Source organism: Ornithorhynchus anatinus, chromosome 1, assembly GCF_004115215.2.
Source record: "Ornithorhynchus anatinus isolate Pmale09 chromosome 1, mOrnAna1.pri.v4, whole genome shotgun sequence".
NCBI lineage: Eukaryota > Metazoa > Chordata > Mammalia > Monotremata > Ornithorhynchidae > Ornithorhynchus > Ornithorhynchus anatinus.
In genome coordinates, this window is record NC_041728.1 from 171,581,610 (window position 1) to 171,588,058 (window position 6,449).

The 6,449-nt window shown below is 39.2% G+C and overlaps 1 long non-coding RNA gene across 1 annotated transcript; it reads left to right on the forward strand.

Moving 5' to 3' along the window:
- The first annotated feature begins 4,063 nt into the window (after positions 1–4,063).
- Positions 4,064–5,447, forward strand: LOC114814978. The gene is made up of 4 exons (XR_005660520.1): positions 4,064–4,148; positions 4,388–4,553; positions 4,620–4,694; positions 5,208–5,447. It is a non-coding gene; the product is annotated as an uncharacterized LOC114814978 (long non-coding RNA).
- The last annotated feature ends 1,002 nt before the right edge of the window (positions 5,448–6,449 follow it).

Below are 6,449 nucleotides of genomic sequence, written 5' to 3' on the forward strand. Positions count from 1 at the left end.
AATGATTCGGCCAGCAGAATGGACTGTGGACTAGAGTGAGGAGAGATGGGAAGCAGGGAGGTCAGCAAGGAGGCTGATATAATCAAGGTGGAATAAAATAAGTGCTTGCATAAATGTGGTAGTTGTTTGGACGGAGGGGAAGGGGAGAATTTTAGCGATGTTGTGAAGGTAGAACTGATAGGAATTAGTGATGGCTTGCTTATGTGGTTTGAATGACAGGAGTTAAGGATAATGCCAAGGTTATGGACTTGTGAGACAGGAAGGATGGTGGTGCCATCAATTGTGATGGGAAAGAGAGTGGGGGGATAGAGTTTGGGTGGGAAAGATAAGAAGTTCAGTTTTAGCCATATTAAGGTTGAGGTGACAGGAGGACATTCAGGTAGAGATATCTTGAAGGCAGGAGGAAATGAGAGCCTGCAGAGAGAGAAGAGAGATCAGAACTGATGTAGATTTAGTTGTCATCGGCATAAGGACTTGGTAGTCGAAGCTGTGTGAGCGAATGAGTTTTCCAAGGGAGTAGATGTAGGTGGAAAATAGAAGGAGACCCAGAAATGAACCTTGAGGGACCCCCACAGTTAGGGGTTGGGAGACAGAGGAAGAGACCACAAAAGAGACTGAGAATGGGCATCCAGAGAGATGGGGGACAACCAGAAGAGGACAGTGTCAGTGAAGCCGAGGTTGGATAAAGTTTCCAACTCTGTTGTACTGTACTCTCCCAAGCCTTCAGCATATTGCTCTGCACACAATACGTGCTCAATAAATACCACTAATTGACTCATTGATTTCCTGTTATCATGATCAATTTCATGTTACTCAATTTTAGTTGCTCTATTTTTAAAAATTGAAAAATTATTTATTTCATCGAGAACAACTTACTGTGAATGTATTTAGTGTGTACTTTATATTGGAAGGCTTTTTATGGTGTTTGTTAAGAGCTTACTATATGCCAGGTACTCTTCTTAGCGCTGGGGGAGATACAAGGTAATCAGCTGGACGCAGTCCCTGTCCCACATAGGGCTAACAGTCATAATCCTCACTTTACAGATGAGGTAACTAAGGCACAGAGAAGTGAAGTGACCTGCCCAAAGTCATGCAACAGAGAAGTGGAGGAGCTGGAACTAGAACCCAGGTCCTTCTGATTCCCGGGCCCATGCTCTCTCCACTAGGCCACGTTGCTTCTGACGATACCACTAATGGTGAGGTTCACCCATATTTGGTTGAAGAGTCCAATACTGGACTCACAGTCCCTACTGCACTAAACACAACAAGATTGTCATAGGAGAAGCAGTGTGGCTCAATGGAAAGAGTATGGGTTTGGGAGTCAGAGGACTTGTGTTCTAATCCTATCTCCACCACTTGTCTGCTTTGTGACCTTGAGCAAGTCACTTCACTTCTCTGTGCCTCAGTTACCTCATCGGTAAAACGGAGATTAAAACCGTGAACCCCATATGGGACAACCTGATTACCTTGTATTTACCCCAGCACCTAGAATAGTGCTTGGCACATAGTAAGCACTTAACAAATACCAACATCATCATTTGTTGAACTTTCTCATTTTTTGTTTCCATTGCCTGGTAAATTGTCACTTGTCTGCTATGATTTCTTGGGCAGTGACTTACCATCTCTTTGTCTCAATTTCCTTATCTAAGGTGCAACCTGGACTTGTGGGAAGAGCATAGGCCAAGGAGACAGGGTATCTGGGTTCTAATCCCAGCTCCACCATCTGCCTGTTATGTGACCTTGAGCAAGTCATCTTAGAATAGTGCTTGATAAGTACTTAAAAAACATAATAATAAAATGTTAGCAGCAAAGTATGGTTTTATATGTGTGTTTGTGAATCAAGACCTTTGACATGAGGGAGAACTAGTTTATGTTTTCCAAGTTATATAAATTTTTAGACAGTATGAGTTTTCAGTTACATATAGAGTGTTTGAGAAAGAAGGAGCTAATGCAACATGGATAATACAGATTTATACTGTACAGATAAAATAAACCAGTCATTTAGAAAACATCTATACAGAATAGCATATAAGCATAACGTAAGACACTACATGTGATCCATGTGAGGAAATCTGAGTTTCATTAGTCCTTTACATTTGGATTTCTTGACTTTCTTTCTTAAAATTGTATTTCCTTCGGTTCAGATTTTCTTTCATTGAACAGTAGAAGCACTTACACAGTGCCTGGTCAATGAACACCAGACGTTAGACATTTCCTCTCACCTTGACCTGAGGAACCAGAAATTTCCAAACCTAAACACACTGTCACTTACCGGGCACACACAATGTATCAAACAGAACCTCCTTGAGTCTATTTGCTCAAAAAATTTGACTGATGTGCTTTCAGTTTGCCATCAGACTCGAGTGACCTCGTTTTTTTTGAGCAATAAACTCAAAATGTGTCTTTATCTTCAGAGATCTATTTATGTGTCAGCCTTCCCCTATGTTGTCTTTAGCCTTTGGGAAACTTTAAAAATTATGTCGAAGTCCAAACCCTCCCTCCACATTCACTTTCACCTCTGACCCCTTCTGCCTATAAGTCTGCTGGGGAGGACTGTATTGAAGCTGCTTAGGCCAGCATTAGAGATGGTCACTAGACATGCTCAGACTCTATAGCCCCCTCCTATTAAAGTTGACAGCCAGGAAAGCAAATGATGAAGTGTCCATACAATATCAATAGCGGGATAAAGCAATTCCTCTCCCTCCAACACCCCCAATCTACAGATTGAATGAAATATTTAGTCGTTCCTTAGAAAATGTTGACCGTAATCGTCTAGGGACGGATATCAGACTATTCAGGGATAGTTAGGAATGAAGAGAGGGATAAACTCGAGCCCTAATGGTTGCTTTCTGGCCACTGAAATTTGCTTACCCAGGGAAACTCCCATTTCAGGCTTAAAAATAAGTACTTTCTTTAAATGTGGAACATAATAAATGAACTTAAATATTAGAACTCGAAATTATTAAGTAAATCATTGCACCTGTAAAGCTTCCATTTGCATAACATTAATTCATGGTGTCAGCTTAAACAAATTCATCACATTCACTATATTAGAGGCTGATTTATATAGAAATTGAAAAAAATCATGAGCTCAAAATTATGTTGACATGATGTACGTGCTCTAGGAGCAAAAAAAAATTAAAGCTTCGAAACAACTGAATTATGGGGCGAGAGGAAAGGGTTCTGGGGGAAAGAATAGCGTCTTGGAAAATGAAAACGCCAACTGCTGTGCACACACATACGCACACACACACACACTCCAGTTATTAATGTCAAGTATGCCAAAGATACTCTGGAAAATCATTACCATTCATAGCCTCTAACAGCCATTAAATTTCAATCAATTCAACTTAACACAAGTGTACTTCAGTGGCCCTTACAGTTCCTTATAAATGTGGCTCAAAAGTCCTGTCTGACTTATTGCATTGTCCACCACACAAAGAAGCATTGGTAAGGATCTCTCTGAAAAGGGACTATCCTGGTCTTCGGAACTGATGCTCTTTTAACATCCCAGTAATCATGAATCTTTCTTTTAAGAAAGTCCTCATAGAGGGGCCTCTAATAATACCCTGTAGGTCAACCTAAATGAAGAAAAAATACTATTTTTAACTAACTATTCTTTTCTTTTCATGACTGAGAAGGAAAAGGGGCACGGAAAGACTTTTCAGGCTCGCTAAAGTTCTGAGTGACTCCCCAGAATTTAAGAACTCCTTCTCTTGAAATTTATCTCATTCAAATGCCTCTGCTGATCATTCTAAAATAATGTTTTACTCCATATTTTAGTAAGAGAACTGAGGAGTCTGAAAAAAAGTCATTCAGAATGTACAAAAATAGAGAACATATAGAATAGCTGGTCAGAGCTTCCTAAAAGACTGTTTTCCTAACCAAACGTTTTTGGGGGTGGTGTTTCCTCTGGCATGGAACAGTAGTTGAGTTATGATTTTCAATTCTGTGATTCCACGTTGAATGGAACTCGGAATCCGGCGCGCAAATAGTTTTGCAACACTAAGGTAACAAAGACCAGTTACACTGAATAGATTTTTATCTGGATGACTATTCTCTAGTTTCCATGAAACAGGTTTTAGCCATTCCTGCAGCTTGCTAGAGGTTGTTTGCATGGATCTTATTCTGAAATTGCAACAATATAGGTATTGTTTAACATACTGTAAAAACAATCTGTGTGTGAATATCTGTGTGTAACAAGAGGAAAACGAAATGTGTTGCAAATTATAAGGAATGTTGGCAAGCCTCACTTTATGTCCTAGCTATTAACCCATGTGCTCTACAGTATTTTTGTCAGACGATTGAGTAATTAAATGTGCAGTGGAAAAGCAGGGTAGAAAAGAAATCTTTCCAGCACATGTTCTGCTTTGACTCTTATTCCCAGCTATCTCAAATCTCCGGCACTCTGTGTGGAGCCTACAAGCATTTGAAACAGAAAACCAGATGAACAGAAAAAACCCAAAATGCATTTGCACCAGGCAATTGTACTCTAGACTCCGGCACAATGCCCTCAGCATCAAAAGAGCAAGAGTTCAACAGATTTTATAAAGGTAAATTGTTCTATGCACAGCAATGTCAGCAAAACTTAATAATGCCAGGAACTTCTTTAATTACAGGTCTTACAGCCCTATTTGGAGAAAAAGAGATACTTAACTGTGTCACCTGAAAAGGACTAGACCCTGCAACTATTTGTAAGTTGGGCGAACACTAATATTGGCACCTCGAAAACAACACTAAAATAAAAGAGGTCGGGCAGAGATGCAGAATCCGGGTACTGCCGCAATCTGAATTGTCAGTACAGTCTAGAGAGCTGCAATTGTTTTAATCTGTGTTTAATTACCAGCCAGCAAACAAGTTTCATTTGGGCAGGTGTTACTACTTCTTCCAACGAGGTAGTCTCCCAGTCAAGAGAGAGCACCGATAATCAAAGCCAACTTCATGCACTTCTGGTGGGGACTGGAGACAGGGAAAGAGATTAAAACTTTTCCCTCCAAATAAATTAAAAGCCACCAGTTCCTTTCCACTGTCTTCACTGTAACGACTACAGTAATTACAGAATCCTCCTTCTCCTCTTCTGCCCCACGGGAGGTAAGGAGAAGCAACCAGGACAAAAAAAAAAGAGGGAAGAAAATTCAATCTAGTGCTAATGAATAAAAAGTTCTTTTTTTTCCACTGTTGTTTTTGGTTCATTAAATTTTCCACAGATTTGCAGAGAAGAAAACGGGATCAATAAACCTTGACAAAAGTGAACGTGTGAAAAAGGCAAAAGAATGGAGCGAGAAGATAAAAGTGATATCCCGATCCCAGATTTCAGAGGCATATGACCAAAGCTCTGGCCGGCTGAATAATCTGAATAGCCCATCATTTCTTTGCAGCCTTTCACTTTCTTTCGCCTGACTGTTGGAACTCTTCATTCAATACAATAGTAAATGCACTAAAACTTTTTTTCTCATGCTAATGGATGAAATCGGGTACTCACAGTTAAAACACACTTCCCAGCAACTTGTTTTCTTTAAAAGGAAAAATACATTAACCTATTCAAGCTAAACCAAAATGTTAAAGACAGCTTAAAGCATGGTTTCTGGGTTGCCCTCAAAATTAAGTGGTTTTTACCTTACATGAAAAAAACAAAACCATAATCAGAATATACTACAAAATTAAATAATGAACTAACATTTGGGAAAAAATAAGCTAACTCCGCACTCTTTAGATAGAATGTTCTTCATTTACTTTTTTCACATGTTTTAAATATAATGAAAGTGGTAAGAACTCTGCTACGTTGAGGTAGAGAAGATTCATTGCCTGTGAACTGTGAACAAAAATTCTAGAACATCTTGTTTTGAGTATCTCTCTAGCTTTGAGTAGTTGGAAAGAAACATTTATTTCAACTCCTTCATACTAATATTTTGCTAAACCAAAAACACTCTGATTTCTAGTTACTTTTCCTGATCATTCTATGAAGTTAGCAGAACTGAAACCGAAGTCAAAGTGTCTTTTCTCATTATTTTTTGAATCTTTGTTTCCTGAAATCTGTGCATATGCCAATCGATCAAATTGGCAGCTTTCATTTTTCCTCTGCCCTGGGTAATTCTGGAAGTTCAAAACGAGGTTTTCTAGGTGAGAAGTAATCACATGTAAAAGTAATACATACCTAGACTAATTGAAATAAAAACTTGGCCTTATAGTAAAATTCCCCAGGAGCTGAGAAACAGTAACAAATTAAATACTACTTAGCATTGTCCAGTGAGCCGTTCAGATTTACGGGGGTTTTAACTAGGGTACTTACGCAGGTATAAAAACCATAAATATCATGAGGTTTTCCAACAACAGGCATTGGCCCCAGCTCCCTCAAGAGAAATACAAACCAAAGAGTGACCTGTCTAAACTCAAACTTTTGCCCAGAAAAGGAGAAGTGCAAACATCAGCTTCCACCCAAAAAGACAGCT